Here is a 21,067-nt window from a genome sequence, read left to right on the forward strand (position 1 = left end):
ACTTAGAAAATGGCAAAGTTAAGATATGAATTCACCTCTGCCCTCAATGGGCTTTAATATTCTGATTCTTACTAGGGCAAAAACTAATCTTTCCAAAGGTGTGTATCATCATCATTATCATCATGACAACTTCCAGGCCTTTTAGTTACTCTATAATTATAGTAAGCAATTCTATTGGAAATAACTTGTCAAATTTTCGAATCACTAAAATAACCAATGGAAAGTTCCCATCCTATGGGTGGTATGGTGAAATCAGTATTGGCTTTGGAGTCTGGAGGTCTGGATTCAAATTATCTCCAAGAAAAAAATAAACAAATACATATAATATATATACATTTTCTCTGATACACAGGTGTCTTTATGTGTTTGTGTGTTTCTATACAGCTTATAGATTCACAAGAACTGTTTGTTGATTTGTTTTGAAAACCAATTGCCAAGGTCCCCTTGATGACATTTTTCACTCCCCTGATATGTATTTGTATTCCTATATTTTTCAAAGTGGTTCTTTTTTTAAACAATGCATCTTGACCCCTGTCAATCTTGCCCCCATTGTGCGCTCTCTCGCTCTCTCTCTCTCTCTCTCTCTCTCTCTCTCTCTCTCTCTCTCTCTCTCTCTCTCTCTCTCTCTCTCTCTCCCTCTCTCTCCCTCTCTCTCCCTCTCTCTCTCTCTCTCTCTCTCTTTCTCCCTCTCTCTCGTTCTCGGGCTCGCTTTTTTTACAATCCTCTGGCTAAGAAAGGGCCAAGCGCCTTCCGCCTCCCCCCACCCCTGACTAAGCCCTCTTCCCCAGCAGCCGGTCCCCTGGACAAAAAGAGTAGCCCACTGCTCTCACCCCATAGGCGATAGAGCCTGTCCAGCCCTCTGCAGACAGGGCCAACCGGGCGCGCTCCCTTTGTTACCAGCCCCTCCGTACAGATGGTGCCTTGCCCGGGTCTCGGATGAGAGCGAATGAGAAGGTGGAGGGGGCGCTGGGGCTAGGAAGGAGGAGGGGCGGGGAGGGGGGGCGAGGCAGGGGGCGGGGGGCTGGGGGCACAAGGACGGGGGTGGGGGGGAGCGGCAGAACAGCCAATCAGCTTGCAGCCCATCAGCTGACCTGTTTTGCTTACACCAGGTGCACGCTGGCTGCGGGCAGCACAAAGCCAAGGGTGAGAGCGAAGCAGAGAGCGCACGGGTGGGCAAGCAGACCGAGGCGGCAGCCGCGACCCCATCAGCACCAGCGCCAGCCAGGGCATAAGGACCGGGGGCCAGCTGCGGCGGGCGCTGCTGGGGCCAGTTGCTCCAGCAGCGGACGACAGTCACAGCCCCGCCACCGCGGGCTCCCCATCCAAGAAACCTGCCTCTAGACTTGACCGTCACCTAACTGGGGAAAGGAAGCAGCTGTGGCCACCGAGCCCCACCCCCTCCCTCCAAGAAGCCAGTCGTGGTTCCCCAGTGCCGGTCCTCTCGGTTCCCGGCGTCCCGGTGCAGCAGCTGTTGAATGTGTCCCTGCCTCCCCGGAGCCCCGCCATCCCCCGGGCTCCCTGCTTCTAGAGCCGGGGTTGGGTGCGCTCTGTTGCTGCGGACTGGGTGGCTAGGTTCAGTCCAGCCTCCACCGGCCTTCCCCCGCTATCCTCCTAACACCCTCCTCCCCCACCCCCACCCCCAGCCCTCCACGCACACCCGGCGCCGGTTCGGGCCGGGCTCCACGGTGCCGGGCCTCTCTGGGTAAGTGCGACTTCCCTTAGGGGCTGGGGACCCAGGGAGGGAAGTCACGGTAAACTTGGCTAGATGTACCGCGGGAGTCCGGAGGCTCAGGGGACGTGGGTCCTGCTGGGGGTTTGCAGGGGAGGCTGGACCAGGAGCAAAGGAGGTAAAAAGGAAAAGAAAACAGTGGTACACGGGGGGTGGGGGAGAGGGAAGGGGTAAAAGATAGGGGGCTTCTAGATAGAAAAGAACCCATGAGATTGGAAAGAAATTGGAAAGAACTAAAATGTATTGGGGGGCTGGGAAGGAGGTGAGAAGAGAGAAGGAGAAAAGATCCGAGCAAAGAATGAGAACGTTGCGAGTTAAGAGAAAAGGGGAGAGCAGAACCAGAGAGAAGAAAAGAAAAAGGCAGAGAACAGGGAAGAGAAAGACGGGGTTTCAGTGATGGGAGAGGGAAGTATCAAAGGATAAGGAAAAAAAGGGGGGTGATGGGATGTGAAGGGGAAGGCAGAGGGTGGAGAAGAAAGGAAAAGATGGAGAGGAGGGGAATTAGTTAAGAAGGAAGAACTACTAGGAAATATGAAGCGAGGAAAGAAAGGCAGAAGGATGAGGGAAGGAAATGCCGGCATTTGAAAAGATCATGATTACAACCCTAGCTAATATGGGGGAAGAAGGTGCTTACATGAGGACAGAAGAGGTGCCTGTCTGGGAAACAGGTCAAGATCATCAGTCACCCTGGAAAACATTTTGAGTAGATTGAAGCACGTTTTTTCTACTTAGATAATAGCTAGAACTAAAGAACTAAAGAGGCTAGTTGGGGACCCCACAGTCTAAGGATGCCTGTGATTTTAGGGAAACATCTTCCAAAGAGAGCTGCATGGACGCTGCTGCCAACCCCACTACATCAGAGAAGTCAGTAAGGAAAGTTTGCCAGCAAGTGTCCTTTGTACTGCCCGGAGAGAATTTCATAGGAGAGAATGCCAAGGAGCAAAATGAGCATCCCTCCTTTCTTTTTTCTCCAAGCCCTTCTCTAAAGAACTGTTTGTCTGGGTAGGATTAGGTATCAGATGTCTCTGCGGATGTAAAAGGAGTTAAGCAATAAAAGTTATTATCCATCAAGGAGCCTGTCTGGGGCTATGGTTATCAAGAAAGGGGGGTGGGGAAATGGTAGCTTAGCTTAATGCCTTGGACTGACTCTTAGATTAGATCACAGTCAAGGGTTAACAGTGCAGCCCTATACTCTCGATGCCAGTGCATCTGCTTATACCACAGTATAATAGCTGAGAGAAACTCACCTGATATTGAGGGGCAAGACCTTGAGAGAAACGATTCTTTTTTCTAATTTCTATAATATTCCAATAACAAAAACTACCCTGCTGAAATAAGTTTCTACCTGTGACATTCTGGAGAAAAAGAAGGTTCTCGTTTTCCCCTTAGTAATTATATTCTCACAATTTCACATCATTCCCCTGTAGTAAAGTGCTTATCCACCATGCTCTTTTGTTTTGTTGGTTTTTAATTATTTGTTACTAGAATGAAAAGTTCAGGAACGAAGTTTGAACACCATAAATATAGAGTAGAAGTGATGTTTGGCTACCAGGAGCATGTGTGTCCCTAAGTCTCTGATTTGCATGCAAATGTGAGTGTATCCTGGCAGATGTCTTGCCTCATCCATTCACATGAAGGAATTTTAAAAGACAAGGAGTCTTCAGTCAACAATGGTCCTTAAGAAAAGGGAATAAAGGCGCAGTGTGAGTTTTTCTGTTTGAGAATTGTATGGCTTGCTGTCACCTTTATTCAGGAGCCAAATTCTTTGAGTGCTATTGTATTAAAAGCTCAAAAAGTAAAGCTAACTCCCTACCTGGCTGTTTGTTGTCTTGTATAATATTCCGGCACTATTTTCTAGATTGGTAAATATGGATTGTTGTGAAGCAGTATGAACTTTAAACTGCTTTTGATGCTGGAGAGTGGTTTCCTCCACATTCATTTTTTAGATTAGTTAAATATATTGTTAGGGTATTAAGTTCGAGCTATGTATAAGGCACTGTCCCAGGTACTGGGAATGTAATGATGTTCATTCATTATAAGAAAATTGAGGCCAAAGGGATCAAGGAGGGTGGGTGTGATCAGAGATGGTTTCATGAAAAAGGAATTGCTATTTAGGGTAAGCTCTATTCTCTGTCTCTATCTCTGTCATAGATAGATAACTATAGATACTTGGAGAGATCCCTATTTTGTATAGCTGTATAGTTGCTAACATCACCATGTTCTCCCCAGGAAGGGGAGTTAAGCATCTGGCTAAAAGAATTCTCAGTTTCACTTCTATCTTCTCCCAAAGCACATCTCATATCCCACTTGCCAGGTCCTTCCTTATAGTGAGTTTTTTCTGATTCCACTATTGCCTGTCCCAACCGCAATTACTAGCACTTCCTCTCGAAGTTCTTGTGTGTGTATCTGTGCTTATGTGTAGCTACTTATGTACATATTGTATCTTCCCTGACCATCTTCCACATACCCCCAGTCGTCTGTAAGCTAAGGGCAGGCTGTCTTATCAACCTTGTCAACCTTATGTAAATTCCATAAATATTTGTTGAATGAGTGACTGCCCAATCTATAGAATGGGCAGTGCTACACGATTGCCACACTCTCCAGTCCCCTGGCCATTGTAAACATTTAGGTGTAAGTACCACTGATCGTAGAAGTTTGTAAGAATAGTACAATTCAAAGGGACAACAAAGCAAGAGCTTCACTCCATCTTTGCTGACATTAGCTTGATAGACAACACACGGTGCACTGTTCACCTTCTGGTATTGTGTAACCTGCAATACAAAGGGTTGGCAGCATGGGCTACACGTGAGGCTGGGTGAGTACACCTAGTAATGTGCCAGCATCAGTTGCCTCTTCCTTTGTTGAATCTCAAACAGTGTCCAAGAGTAAAAAGACCTATTCTATTCCCCAAGAGGGGTTTGCCCCACTATTCTATAGCTTCATGAAAGAGACATAAAAAAAGAAGACGGCATTGTGTTGGAGTTCAGTGTTATTTTGGGGGAAGGGGGAAACAACAGATGTTAGTCTGCTATTCTACATGTTTTCTTAAATTTTTTTTTTGGTGCTCGTTCAATGCCTTTTACCCATGAGAGAACATTCTCCCAAAGAGAAAAAATAAATAGAATCAAATTTAAACAAGAAAGAGTTCTAGTTCACAAATGCTATATCATCAGAGAACGTATACATTTTCAGGGGGTAGGTATTAAAGCTGTGATGCATCTTTAAAAGGCAGACGTAGAACACTATCATTGATGTGGAAATTGGGAGTCTACCTTCTATGTAGACTGAAAGTATATACAAACTAAACTTGACATTTCTAAGCTAGAAGATGTTAAGCTTTTTTAAATTATTATTTTGAATACTAAACAATTGAAGTGTTTGTGAAGTAACTCTCATATCTTTAAAATGACAAACTCCCTGATTTAAATGAGAGCCTGACACTTTAATTTAACCTTGCTGGGCAGTTTGGTGATCATGCTCTACTTAAAGAAAGAAAGGCTTGGCTTCAAATTCCAGACCCTGGGCAAATCTTTTCCTTATCATTAGAATGGATAATAATGACATCTACTTCATGGCAATGTTGTACAATTCAAATGAACTCAAGGATATAAAATGCTCTATCAAAGTGAACTATTATTATTACCCTATTTCTAGATAGAATTTCCTTTGTAATATTTTATTTTCCCCCAAGTACATATAAAAATAATTTTAAACATTCATTTTTTATGTTTTGACTTAAAAATTCTCTCCTTCCCTCCCATTTCTCCCCAATCTCTGAGATAAGCAATCTGATAAATATTTTACACATATAATCAAATAAAACATTTTCCCATTTTAGTCATTTTATGGAAGGGATCTCAATTAAAAAAGAAGTAGAAAGAAAGTGAAATATAGTGTATTTCAGTCTGCATTCAGACTCCATCAGTTCTTTCTTGGAGATCAAATAGCATTTTTCAAGCCATTCACAATTGTTCGTAAAAAAAAAAAACATATATATATATATATATTGCTGTCATTATATATAGTGTTCTTCTGGTTCTGCTCATTTTGCTTTGCATCAGTTCATGTAAGTCTTTCCAGGTTTTTCTGAAATCATCCTCATCATTTCCCATAACACAGTAATATTCCATCACAATTATATACTACAACTTGTTCAACCATTCCCCAATTGCTGGACAACCTCTCAATTTCTAATTCTTTGCCACAATAAGAGCTGCACTAAATATTTTTGCACAAATATATCTTCTTCCCTTTTATTGATCTCTTTGGGATACAGAACTAGTAATGGTATTGATGGATCAAAAGCTATGCACAGTTTTAGAGTCCTTTGAGCTAGAAAGCATTTCTTCAATAGATGTAATTGAGTAAAAACGTTTGAAAATCTGACTTATAGTAAGCAAGTTAAGAGTAATGTTAGAAAATGAAAGACTGTTAGAAAAGTCACTCTGTGAAGTAAATGAGGATTAATGAAACTACGTCCATCCATTGATCCTACTTCTTAATTACATATAATAAAGTCCAGGCCAGAGATTCAGAAAAATAAAGGGGAATAGATGGAATGGAGACCACCTCAAACCTAGTCTTTATCCCCCTGTTATTGAATCTAGTCACTTATTTTTAACCTCACCAGATATAGTAATTAACACTGAATTGGCTTAACAGCAGCAATTCTAGCAATTCTTAACCTTTTTTGTGCCATGGACCCCTGGGGAAATCTGATGAAGCTAATGGACTCTTTACAATCAGCATTTTAAATGTGTAAAATACATGAGATTCCAAAAAAAGTACCAGTTATGTTGAAATAGTTATCAAATATTAATGACCAACAAGTTCATAGACAATTGGTTAATAACTATTAGAGATCATTGACTCCAAATCATTCATTTTAGAAAAGAGGAAATTGGGGTCTAGAGAGATGAAGCAATTTGCCTAAGGTCACTCAAGTGACAGGGCCAGGATTAACCTGGAAAGTCTTTGACTTTCCAGAAGAAGGACCATTAAATCCAATAGAATTTTTTCTGCAGTTTCTGAAAGTTGGCTGCTGGAATAATTTTGTTGATAATAAATTCCAATGAAAAGTCTTATGGTCATGAAGGAAAACATGGCAAATTATAAGGCATGAAATTCATTTCTTAAGACTTTCATAAAGCATTCTTAAAATTACATTTTCAAGTCATGAAATAATAGGCTTTCTCTGATTCATTTTCAAAGTTAATATATGGTTGTTCAAATATTGTATTTATCATTTTTAAATGGTACTGAACATCTATTTTTGGTGTAAGCCAATCTGGAGATAAAACATTCCATTTTAGAATCATATTTCAGCTCCTAGAAACAATAGAACCATCTTTAACTAGTGAATAGAACTTTGATTAATATTTATTTAGGGTAAGGTTTAGTGTATGAAGTTGAAATTACATTTAAGCAATCAAAATCATGCAAAGCTAAATATGTTTGGTCTCTTTTGCCTTAAAGCAGAATAGAAAGATGATACCATTTAAGCCTTATGCTTAAAATTTAGATATTTTAGAGACAAAAAAGAATGGTTCCAATCTAATGATTCAAATGTTGGTGTCTCTTGGTTTCTTTGTACATCTTTTAATTGAAAGTAATCCATCAGTGTTATTTTTTGCAGGACAATTTCCTCAGAATCTATTCAGTCATTTTTCAGAAATTTGGGGTTGAGGTATTTCTAGATAACCTTTCATGTCTCTTTCAGATCAGGGATCCTATGCTTTGCTTTACTAAAAATGATTAACACAATACCTTAATGAATCTATTATAATTTTAACTTTTGAATAGTTTCATAAAGCTCTCAAAAAAAGATGTGGAATACTTAGTTTAAAATTCGGCAAAGCCAGGTGTCAGTAGAAAGAATATTGACCTGGGAGGCAGGAATCTTGGGTTTTGTCCTGGATATGCCACTACCCAGCTGTATGACCTTGGGTCCATCATTGAACCTCTATGGCCCCTATAAATATGAAAAGTGAAGAGACTAGACTAAATTATATCAAAGGTCTTCTTCCAGATCTAATATTCAGAGATCCTGGTAAAATATTTCTCAAAGTGAAACTTTTAATAATGTGACTAATATCAAAGTTTAATTTGGAGTGTAGTGAATGGATTTAAAACCTTTAAAAATCACCACTGAGATGAATGCAAGAAGCTAGACCCAGAAATTGAAATGATGAAACTTGATATCTGCACAGGGTCCCAGCAACTTTGACTTTGGAAAACTCTCATAAAATGTTCCTGCATCTGCTGAGGGTGCTTATTTTGAATGCTATTGCCTAAAAATTATCTTTGTAATGTTATGTTCCTTTCCATTTCCATTTTATAGCTCTGAGCCTGGGATGCTATGTGAAAGCTCTGATTAATATAAATGAGTTGTAATTTTCTGACCCAGGCCATCCCTGTTCACATCTATTATTCTATTGGCAGACATGTGGACTCCACAGCTGTCCCCTCATTTGTGTATGAAATGGACACACTGGTGGCATTTGTAGGTTACCATAGCTACACCAACAATACACGTGTGACACTACATCCTTCTAAAGCTAAAGATTGTTGTTTTTTTTGTGGCAGACATTTTGTGGACCTCTCACTCAAGGGAATCTATTTAAAGTCCGAGAGAACCCATAAATTAGTTCCCCTTCACATGGGAGCAAAATTTTTTAATAACAGAGGAATAAACTAGCGGTCCAAAAGTAGAGACCAATAAAGGTTAACCATAAGATTTTAGTTAACTAAGATTTCCAAGAGGTCATCTCTAGAGATGTTTAACCTCTTCAAGATACTATTCATTGAATATTCATGTTTAAATATTTGACTTCATATTTAAGAGTATCCTTTCTGGAATCATATATTAACACATCCTTTTAAAATTCAAATGAGGAAAGCGGGAAGTATTAATGCAGCACCTATCACAATAGCACCTAAGAGTTAAAGCATCCTCCCCCTCCATTAAGCAAAAAACACAAAGAAGGAATCTTCAGGGAGGTGTAGGGGAAGAGCCTTTACCTAGAAAGAAAAGTTACTTAACTGGTTCCATGTCTATAATTTTCCCCTCTAGAAAAAAAATTAGCAAAGTAATAAAGAATATCATTGACCTGCATTGCTTTTTCACTATACTAAAAAGTATTAATTTGCATCCAAAGTAATCAGCTCCTTTGTAAGGAGTTAAGATGATTGAAATCCATGAACTTCTGTCCTGGGCTTTGTTCCCATCTCTGTGCCAGTGCTTCAGTCTATGACCTTCAGCCTGTCCCTTTAAATCTTAGGACTCTGGTTTTCCCCATCTGCAAAATGGATGGTTCTAAAGAAAAAGAAAGCCTAATAAGCTTGGTCTTGGTAGAGGTGTTTCAGAAGGATTGATGGGAACTGTTCCAATATGGCTTCCAATAGTTTTGATTGTTTCCCACATTCTACGTTCATCCATAAACTGGGGTGGAGGTGAATATCACACAACTGTGATACTGTTGTGTGTATGTGTGTGTATGTGTGTGTGTGTGAAAGAGAGAGAGAGAGAGAGAGAGAGAGAGAGAGAGAGAGAGAGAGAGAGAGAGAGAAAGAGAGAGACAGAGACAGAGACAGAAGAGAGAGAGATGGTGGGGGAGAAGGGGAGATGGAGAGAGGGAGGGGAGGAGAGAGGTAGCACAGTACAGGTAATAGAGCACTGGTGTCAAAGTCAGGAAGATATTATTTCAATTTCCATCTTAGATATATACTAGGTGTGTATTGACTGAGAATATTTCTACATATATGCTTATATACACACATACACACATGTGTACCTATCTTCATGTGTATGTATAAATAGAGTATATATGTAGGTACTACATATAAAAGTAACTCAACTGCTGGACATGTATTAAAAACAAAGATATCTCCACCACCCTGCTTCCTGTCCCCCAAACAGGTGATTTATCTGGGGGTCAGGATCTCACTGAACCCCTACCTAATCCCTACTGAGATCAAAGGCATCCATTTGTAAGGTGGCTGATTGGGAATAGCTTGTTAAGAACAACGGTTTATATAGCAATCGACAGCTTGGCAGGTGCTTGCAATATTTAATTCAGATCTCCAGCAATGTTGTGATAGACACAGGACAGGTATTTTTATCTTCCTTTTCCATTAGAAGAAGCCAAGACCCAGAGGGAGTTTGACCTGATCATAGTCACGCAGAGAGTCAGCGATCAGTCTAGGACTCCGCTCCCATCGCCTCATTGTAAATTCTACTCTGTTTTCATCATGCCCCCCATCTCCTCTGGGGTATATACACACCCATGAACCAGAGGAATATGGATTTGTTTGGGGGGGTGACCCAACTCTCACGCCCTAACTTTTGCCAAATCGAGACATGCTGAATCATAAATGTCAGAGTGGTGTCAAACCACAACACAAAGCTTTAAAACTTGCAAAGTTTTGTACTCATCTCATTTGTCACAACAGCCCTGTGAAGTAAGTGCTATTCTTATCCCCATTTTTCTAGTGAGAGAAACTGAGGCTTGAGAAGGTTAAACACCTTAACCAGAGTCACAACCACAAGTAAAGGTCAAAGACAGGACTTAAACCCAAATCTTCCTCTCCCCATGCCATTGGGCTGCCTAGAAGCTCCCTAGAAGACCCTAAAAGTCTTCTCAGCTGGAGTCAATCCTGAGTTCACTGTTCATTAACTTGAATTGTAGAATTAATTCTTTAGGTTTACCAGTCCAGAAAATAAAGAAGGAAATGGAGAACTAGTGGGAGGAAAGAGTGGGTTGCTTCATATGGAATGCTGATAAACTCTTCATTTTCCATTGCAGAGAATGATAAAATAGTGGAAAGAAATTAGCTTGGTTGTAAAGGAAATATTTCTTAATATTAAAGAGTGATTCATAATTTCATTGAAAAAGACTGGACTTGGAGTCATATGACTTGAATTTGAGTCTTAGAACTGCCATTTACTGTTTGTATGACTTGTAAGACATAACCATTCTGTGCCTCAGTTTCTCTATCTGTCAAAATGGAATAATAATATTTTAACTGCCAGATTTAAAGGGTTGCTGTGAGGAAAGCAGTAGAGATGAATATAAGCTGATTTTATCAGAAGGATTTATCTAGGGAAGTTGAATAATAGCTTTCTCTGGATATCTTTGAAGGTAGGTTGAATTTTAGGTGGAGGATCATGGATGGTCAGAGCAGGAAAGGACCTTAGAGATAATCTCATCCAACACTCTCCTATTTAGAGATCAGAAAATTGATATTTTATGTGTTGAGAAATTAAATTCAGTTGATCTCTCCAGGTTCTTTTAATTCCTATAATTTTACAATTCCAAGATGAGAAGTTATGATGTTCCAAGCCTTCATTAGTGGTATGGCACTTTGGGAATCTGCTTTAAATCTTCCAGAACACTGCAATCACATGCAGCAATTAAATAACTATTGACTTGAGTGTCTCTGGTCTGTTAGGTCAGAGACTGAGACCACAGTGCTAAGAAGGCCCAGGTCCCTGGACTCCATCTCCCACCAAAGGACCCATGAGTCTAGGCTGGCCTGATTGTTCCTGCAATCCCAGTTAGTCATCCCACAGATTCATGCATGCCCTAGGTTTCAAAGTACCTGATAAAACATCGGATATATCATTGTGTGTCCATTCTTAGTATAAGGAAAACTCAAATGGGCAGATAGAAGATGCAGTATATAGAGCACTGAGCTTGGAATAGGGAAGACCTGAGTTTGAGTTGTGCCTTGGAAGGCAATTACAAGGTTTGTAACTCTGGAAAAGTCACTGAAACTTACTGAACCTCAGTTTCCTTATCTGTAAAATGAGGATAATAATTTGCAGGGTTATTGTGAGGAGGATTAAATGAGACAATATACCAAACTACTTTGCTAATCAAACATTTTATAAATCCTAGTTGTTGCTATAATATATCAAAAATGTTTTCATTACATGTGAACTTATCATTCAAGTATGTGTTCATCATTTGTGAATTTCTTTTTTAATAATATTTTATTTGATCATTTCCAAGCATTATTCATTAAAGACAAAGATCATTTTCTTTTCCTCCCTCCCACCCCCCATAGCGGACGCGTGATTCCACTGGGTGTCCATCATTTGTGAATTTCTAAAGAGCACTCGTATATAATATAAAGACTAGCATTGGAAGACAGGCTTGATAGAAGATGTTTAAAGATACACGAGGAAGGGATATTCTATAAACAAAACAAAAACATAGTCAGAAGAACTGGAGAGGACTCAGGAGTCAGCAAACCCCAAGGTTATTCTCAGTACTGCTGTGAATTTATTGAATGACCTTGGACAAGTCACTTCACTGCCATTGCTTTATGTGGCGAGGTAATCTCCAAGGTCTCTTCCAGCTCTGAAATTACATGATTCTATTATGAAAATATAGTTGTATAAAGCAGACCAGCATGCTATTTTATCGCTATTAACTCTGGAATCCATTTATTATTCTGATAACCGATGTTATTGAATCATCCTTTATTTTCGAAAGAATCGTTAAGTAAAAGAGTCCTTTTTTAATCACGTCTCAGCCAAGTAATTTAAATTACATTTTTCTAACCATGGTCGTGATACTTCAAACTCATTTGTGTAGCTCTTGGCTAAAAGTGTCTTTATATCAATCTCAAAGTTTTTCTTCATTAGACAAAGACAGATAGAAACAAAGACAATGGTCTTTGAGATTATTGTCTTTAATGTCTGCAAAGATGAACAAATAGTCTCTTTTTTGCAAATCAGGAGGTATTGGGAGTGAAGAAATCTCCTTGGCCAATGCTGATTGGTAAGTCCCCTCTAAATTATGGTCTTGGAGAGTAAAAAGAAAACTCAATATATAATTTAAGCTCTTGTGATTATCCTCATTTTATTTCATTTGTTTTTGTAGAGTAGAAAAGAGCTCCTCTTCCTTCTATATGGTACAGTTCCATTTTCTCAGAAGAAAACATGAAATACTTTGTTTATGGAACAAGACAGCTAAGTTCCTGCAGTATCATTTTATAGTTTCACAAAGTATTATTATCTGTGCCTAAAGAAAAGTTATACCACAAACAACATAATATATAAGTATACCTTGCTTTGCTAATATTCTTCTGCCTAGCTCCCAGCCATGGAGAGTTGAAACTCTTCAAGGCTCTACAATCTGTTGCCATTCCACCTTTCTAGTCTTCTCTCCATGTCATCTGGCAGCTCATGGCACAGTCTCTAGAATTACCTGGAGGTAGGATGTTCAGCCAGCCTCAGACATTTCCTAGCTTTGTGACCCTGGCTAAGTCACTTAACCCCTGTTTCCTCAACTACAAAATGGGGATGATAATAACACCTACTTCCCAGGGTTGTTGCAAGAATCAAATGAGATAATATTTATAAAAGAATTTAGCACAGTGCCTGGCACATAGTAGATGCTCAATAAATGTTTGTTTATTCCCCCCTTACAAAATCTGTGCCCCACCATTCCCATCCTCTGTACTACTCCATCCAGCTTTATGCCCTTTGTGATACAGTTTGCTGGATCTGGGATGCTCTTCCTTCCCCAATTCCAAAACATTGAACCCCTACCCATCTTTTTTAACCTGTGAATTCCTGGTCAAAGTCTTCCTCCCTAAAGTCTCCTCAGATTTCTACCCTAAACAAGTATCAGAGACTTAAGACTTTATACTTCTCATGCAAATATTATATATATATATATATATATATCCATCTCCATCTTAGTTGCTTTTATATGTGATTTTACCTGTATGACCTTAGACAAGTCATTTAACTGATTTGAGACTCAATTTCCTTATCTGTAGAACCAGGGAGTTGGACTAAAATGTCCCTGAAATCCCTTTCCCCTCTCTTTCTTTTTATTTTGGGGAGCCTATGATAGTGCCCTAATGGACTGCAATCTCAATGAATACAGGCAGCCTTTGGGCTTCCCCTGGCACCTCTTCCCCTACACCTAGCTGAGTCTTTCCTTGAGACTATGTGAGTTGAAATGAGTTGAACTGGAGTTTCCAGTAAAAGGTAAAAGCCATAGGAACAACAGTTGTTCCTCTTGTGTCCTTAGTCCTTCCTGCATTCTTAAAAATTCAAATCGAGTCCACAAATATTTAATAAGAGCCCACAGACACCCTGCTATGCTCTGAGGGTAGGAGGAAAGACAAGAACAGACTCTGCCCTCAAGGGGCTTCCAGTCTATTGGAGGAGACAACCTGCCAACAAGTATATACAAAAAAGATCTATACAGGACAGATTGGAGGTAATCTCAGTGGGGAGGCACTCCAGTTACATTAAGGATGACTAGGAAGGTTTTTCTACATTTTCTCCTGAATTCATCTCCTCGTGTCTCAGCAATAATAGGAAAAGACAGAAAAGGTCTGAATGGCAACTTGTCAGGCTCCAAGAGAAATCTTGCCCTGATATTTGCTGTTTCTAGATAGATTACCTCCAAAAAATTAAAAGCAAAATATCAAATTTCAATTTGAATTCATGGCAGAATACTTCAAGAAATTAGTAATAATAGCTAACCAATAAATAGAGCTTACTCTGTGCCAGGCATGGTGCTAAATGCTTCACAATTTTTATCTCTTTTGATCTATATAACAACCCTGAGAGGCAACTGCTGTCTGTTACAGATGAAAAAACCATGACAGATAAAAATTAAGTGACTTACCCAGGTCACTCAGCTAGTAAGTTTCTGAGGTCAGATTTGAACTCAGGTCATCCTGATTCCAGATCTGTCATTCTATCCCTCTGCATTCTAACTGCCCAATATTTTCAGTGAATGTCAAGCAGGGAGCTATTGAAGGATTTTTGATCAGTGAAGCGATACCAAGCAAAACATGTGTTCTCATTTATCAGGTTCTTAATGGTGCATGTCTTTAGAATTTTTGAAATAGCAAATAATAGAATTTAGTGACATTCTTCCATAGGAATTTTTTAAAAATCCTTTTACCTTCTGTCTTCAAGTCAACACTAAGTATTGGTTCTAAGCCAGAAGAATAATAAGGACTAGACAGTTGGGGTTAAGTGACTTGCCAAGGTCAAACAGCCAGAAAGTATCTGAGTGTTTGAACCCAGGACTTCCCATCTCCAGGGCTAGCATTCTATCCACTGACCCATCGAACTATACCCCACCCAAGGGAATTTTTAAACAAATTATCTAAACTCCAAGTAGAGTAAATAATAAACCACTTTAGTTTCAGGAGCCATGCTAGGCGCTAGGGTTACAAAAACAAAAATAAAGATGCTACTCTCTAGCATCTTGTGATTCAGTCAAGGCAGAGACAACATAGCTGGACAGAGACGTAGACATACACACATATACATGGATATATAGACATATGAATATACAGGATAGACACAAGGTGACTATGGGGAGACACTAGGCACTGGCAGGATTGAAGAAGACTTTCTGGGGAAGGTGGTACTTGAACTAATGCTTGAAGGAATCAAGGAATACCAAAAGAAGATGGTGAGGAAGGAGTGGGGCTAGCCTGTGTAAAGAGCTCTAGATGGCAGATGATGACCTGACACCATTTTTGAGGCACAGTAAGAACAATTTGACTAGATCATAGCATGTGAACAAGAGTGGATTCAGGTTGTGAAAGACTTTAAATGACCAGTAAAGAAGTTTGTATTTGATCCTAGAGATAATAGAGAGCCTTGTTTAAATGAGCCAGGAGTTATTTACCCCCAAAGTAGCCAGATCCATCCATCCATGCAACTCGCCTCGGTCCATGAAACTCTTCTCCCTGTCCTCCTCTGGATTCTTCACAAAAGGTCCCTATTTTATCATTTCTGTCTCAGATGTGTCAGAGTTGTTTAATTGTGAGCTAGAACTATTTTGCCATTCTCTATGAATTCACATTTTTGCGTGTCAATGGTCAGAAGTCATGTGTGTTGTTATTCAGTATTTTTAGGTTATATTTGACTCTTCCTAATCCCATTCATGGTTTTCTTGGAAAAGATACCAGTATGATGCACTGTTTCCTTCTCCAGCTCATTTTAAAGATGAGGAAACCAAGGCACATAAGGGGAAGCTATTTGCCTGAGGTCACACAGATAGTAAGTGTCCTGAGGCTAGATTTGAACTCAGGAAGATGGGTTTTTCCACTGTTACTTGCTACCTATTTATCCTTGGGCAAGTAACTTCCCTGGACATCAGTTTCTCCACTTCTCAAGCGAAAGTATTAGGCTAGATGACCTCTAAGGTCCCTTCCAATCCATGATCCTTTTAAACTTTGAAAAGTCTCATTTTCTTTGTTTCTAAAATGAGGAGTTGGTTAGTTTATCTGTGTTTTATCTTGGGTTTTTGTTTTTCTATATGTATTCTCTTACAACAATGACCAATATGAAAATGTTTTGCATGATAATACATGTAAAACCCAGATCAAATTGCTTGCCATTTCCAGGAAACAGCAGAAAGGAAGGGAGGGAGACAATTCACATGTTATAATTTCAGAAAATGTATGTGGAAAATTATTACATATAATTAGGAAAATAAAATAATTAAATAATAAAATAAAATGTGGAGTTAGATTACATGACCTTTGATGTTCACCTCCATTTTAAAATATATGAACTTATGACTGACTCTTCACATGGATTTTAAAATAAACAATCTATTTATTAAACACCTACTGTATACCAGGCACTACTCTAAGCTCTTTACAAATACTATCTCATTGGATCTTTACAAGAACTTGGTGAAGTAGGTGCTCTTATTATCCCCATTTTACAATTTAGGAAACTGAGACAGACAGAAGTTAAAGGACTTAATGCACGTTTTCACAGCTAGTACATTTCTGAGTCCCCAGTTGAATCTAGATCTTCCTGACCCCAGATCCAATCTCTAGGCATCAGACCATGTAGTAGCTGCTCTCAAGAGAAGTCCTCTAATTTCCTAGACCTTTTGTTTGAGGTCTGAGTTAGTTTGTGTACTTCCAAAAAAAAAAAAAAAAGAAAATAGTGAATTAAATCAGATTATTTTCCTCTGTATTGAAATGTTTTTCCCAATAAAAATATTAGTTTTACCCAGCCACATGGATCATATATTTTAAGCTAGAAGGGATTTTAGAGGTCTTCTAGTACAAACCCTCTCCTACCATTTTATCGAAGAAGAAACCAATGCTCAGAGATGGAACACACTCAGGAAACAAGTGGCATAGGTGGGATTCAGATGCAATCATCCACCTAAGGGCATTCTTCTAGCTTCAACTTGATAGGAAATAATAGTGTTGGCACTTAGCCAAAAGGTTGCCTTTATTTTGAGATTTAAGTGTGAAATAAATTGAGTGTAGGATAAAGGGTGACTTCCAACTACGATCCATGTGGGTGGGTAAAACTAATATTTTTATTGGGAAAAAGTTTCAATACAGAGAAAAAAATTCAGATTTAATTCTCTATTTTCCCTTCTTTGGAAGTACACACACTAACTCAGTTTTCTGTCATTTTAATGTTCTCAATTGTTGTGCTTGAAGATTCCACAAGACCGAAACTGTATAATCCAAAGTTTACCCTACTAATGCAGAGTGGCAGGTTTCTGGTGCTATGATCATTGGCGAGCTAAGCCCTTCTAGCACTGTTTCATTAAGTTCAAATGCACAAATACCAACATGGAGGGAAAACAGCAGCATCAAAGAATTATTTCCAAATTTCACTTGATTTTGCCTAAAGATACAATTGTACTAAAACCTCAGTTAACTAGAACTCAGTATTGAGAAACCTCCAACTGCTAGAAATTGAATATACTCTAACTTGAATAGAAAATGATAAATTGTAAGAAAACAAGGAGCAGCAAGGTGGCTCAATGGATACAAATGGAGGCTTGGAATCCAGAGGACTTGAGTTCAAACCTAACCTCAGATACTTCTTACCTATGTGAACCTGGGCAAGTCATTAACCCTAATTGTTTGGCCCTTGCCACTCTTTGGTCTTAGAATTGATACTAAGGCAGAAAGTAAGAGTTAAAAAAAAAGGAAAACTGTGTCAGGGAATTATTATTATTATTTTGTAGTACAGAGTATGTTCTAGGATTGCATATTCAGCCCAGTCTTCTCCTATATATAAGGTGGCCCAGCAGATAGAGTGCTGAGCCTGGAGTCAGGAAGATCTGGATTTGCCTCAGACAATCTTTAGATCTATGAGTAACTCACTTAACAACCAACTGCCTCAGTTTTCTCAACTGTAAAATAAAAATCATAATATATTGCACTGACTTTTCAGGGGTTTTGTGAGGATCAAATGAGATATTATTTGAAAAGCTGTGCAAACAGTGTGGGTATAGACTCATAGGTGTATGAAAGGCATGTATTATCTGACTCCCCTCTTTACTGCATCCTCTTTGGAAATTACTTGAAGGTTTGCCCTGGGGATACATGAGTTGACCAAATTGGGGGGGGGGGGAAACCAAAAGCATTAAATATTCTAAAAGGACCAGCCTTCAAAGGAAAATGGCTTAGGAAAGAGCTTTAAAGCCATGTTTATTATTCTAAAGAGGTTGACATAAATCCAAAGATAAATAATATTTTCAAAAGGTTAGCATGGATATATCTCTGTTTAAAAAAGCAATAGAGATAGTGTGATGGAGTAGAGAGAATTTTTGAATTAGGAAGATCTGGGTTGAAATCTTGTTTCTTATGTGCCTTGGCTCAGTTTTCCCCAACAAAAACCTTTAAACCACTGGTCACAAATTCAAATAAAGGGGTACAGACGGTCCAGAAGGGTTCCTGTAGGTCACTCCTGTTTATATTTTTATTGATGCATCAACAAACTGAAATCAGCTAAGAATTACATTTTAAGCTGGTTTGGGCTGCACTTGGGAATATCATGGGTTGGGTTGTATGTTTAATGCCTCTGCTTTAAGTCATTCTAAGATTATAAATTGCAGAGCAGGTGTGGACTAGCCTTGGCAAAGAGCATTTCTTCACTGTGGATTCCCTAAAAAACAAACAAAAAAACTATGCAAGTTTATTTTTTTCTTTAAAAAATTTTTAAATTAATTTAGAATATTTTTCCATCGTTACATGATTCATATTCTTTCTCTCCCCCTCTTCCTACCTTCCTCCTGTAGCCAACAAGCAGTTCCACTGCTTTTACATGTGTCATTGATCAAGACCTGTTTCCATATTTTTTTAGTATTAATATCAGAAGATAATTCTTTTTTCAATATGAAGTTTATTTTATTGATTAAGAAAATTTTTCCATGGTTACATGATTCATGTTCTTTCCCACTCCTCCTCCAACCCCCTCCCATAGCCAAAACACAATTCTTCTGGTTGTATATGTGCCATTGATCAAGACCCATTTCCATATTATTGATATTTGCACTAGGGTTATTGTTTAGGGTCTACATCCCTAATTATATCTCCATCAAACCATGTGTTTAAGCAGTTGTTTTTCTTCTGTGTTTCTGCTCCCACAGTTTTTTCTCTGAATGTGGATAGTGTTCTTTCTCATTAATCCCTCCAAGTTGTTCTGGATCATTGCATTTACATTATGCAAGTTTATCATAGAGAAATGCATTTTGTCTTAATTAGAGTACTGTGGAAAGAACACTAGATTTGGAATGAGGAGAATTATTTAAATTTTGGTTCTGCCATGATACAGTTGTGTAATCTTAAATCACGTAATGTGATTTCCATTTCTATAAAATGAAAGAGTTGGACTCATTGGCCTTTTAAGTTCCCTTCTAGCTCAGCTCTATGATTCTAATGGCCAACATTTATATAGCTCTTTAAATTTTTGCAAAAACCTTAATATCAGTTTGCTTTTTCAACAGTCCGGTGAGGCTAGGTGCTAGAGTTATTGCTGTACCCCATTTTCAAAATGAAAAAACAGGTTTAGGAACATCAAGTAACCTGTTCTACAGGACACATAGTTAATTAGTGTTCACCTGAAGTGACAATCACATTTAGATATCTCTTAAATCCAAGACTTTTCCCTTTATTGACTTGTTGTATAAGATACTGTCATAGTCATTGTTCAGTTATTTTTCAATCATGCAACACCATATGTAGTTTTCTTAGCAAAGATGGTAGAGTGCTGTGCCATTTCCTTCTCTAGTTCATTTACAGATGAGGAAACTGAGGCAAACAAGGTTAGGTGACTTTCCTTGGGTCACACAACTAATAAGTATATAAATCCAGATTTGAACTGAGGGGGATGAATCTTCCTCACTCCACACCTGGCACTCTATCTACTGAAACTCCCAGCTGATTATAGTCATTTGCCCCAACTTCTGCATTGTCCTTTACCTTGACTACTAAGAACTTCCATACTAATGAAATGTATACTTCTACTCATCTCTCTCTCATTTTTGAGATATTTCCTTGTGAACATGTATCTACTTTTGATACTTTCTCACTCCAAAGTTTAAGCCATTCTTAATTTTCCATTTAGCATATTTTCTAAAAAAATATAACCAAATCTAGGCTGACAGTCAAGGATCCCATTTTAAAGAGATGGCACATTTTTATATGATTTTTAAAAATAAGGGTTTCTTAAAACACCAACAATTTCCCTAAATTATCATTGAATTAGGTAATGTAGAAAGCTATGCCTAGCAATGGACCATCAGAGCCACCAAATAAGATGTGAAAATATGGTTGCCATTAATGAAACTAACTCTTCATGTCAATATAAAACAATATAATTCCATCTGGAAACCAAAATAAATATATCATTTCCTAATGGTACTTGAACTGGTTGACTTTCAAATTCATAGCTTAGTATTAACTCAGTCTCTATTGAAACTTTCAGTGCCTTCCTTTGGGCATCTATTTTTATTGGGTATCTGTACTCCAGGACATTGTACTCCTGAACAATCAGGAGCTCTCCTGGTACTGGTACTATGTGACATTTTGTTAATATAGCATGGAAATCCTATAATGGAAGTAACAAATGTTCAGCAGTAGGCTGAGTGATGCTTAAAATAAAGTAATAAAAATAGGCCTCATAGGCAGACACGGGTTGTCAAAATAAAGATTTAGCTTTTGCTTAATGTTTAATCATGCCAATAATTACAAAGTAATTACTTCATATGGACATATTGGAGAAAGAGAATTAAAACTATAGAAAACGTGATTAAAATTAATTGATTTTACTATTAAGTATACCATCTTACTTATTGAGTTACAAATTAAGAAGTAAATATGGGGAAATTATACATATGTCTTTTTATTTTATTGTTATTTTCTGTCCTTATTTTCAAAGTTTCAGTCATGTGCATTTCAGTGTCTGTTTTATAATTCCACAATGGCAAGTGATTTACTTCTTTTTTCTTTAAAGAAAAAAAAGATCTTTACATCTGTTCCTTTAAAAAAAATTATTATTGCCTTCATTCTGCTTGGTTT

The 21,067-nt window shown here is 38.5% G+C and overlaps 1 protein-coding gene across 1 annotated transcript in view; it reads left to right on the forward strand.

Moving 5' to 3' along the window:
• The first annotated feature begins 700 nt into the window (after positions 1-700).
• LRRN1 (leucine rich repeat neuronal 1) overlaps positions 701-21,067 on the forward strand; it is a 47,932-nt gene continuing 27,565 nt past the window's right edge. The window contains exons 1-2 of the mRNA XM_007500129.3: positions 701-954; positions 1,110-1,702. The gene's annotated coding sequence lies outside the window, so the exon portion shown is untranslated. The remainder of the gene's footprint in view (positions 955-1,109; positions 1,703-21,067) is intronic.

This window comes from Monodelphis domestica, chromosome 7, assembly GCF_027887165.1.
Source record: "Monodelphis domestica isolate mMonDom1 chromosome 7, mMonDom1.pri, whole genome shotgun sequence".
NCBI lineage: Eukaryota > Metazoa > Chordata > Mammalia > Didelphimorphia > Didelphidae > Monodelphis > Monodelphis domestica.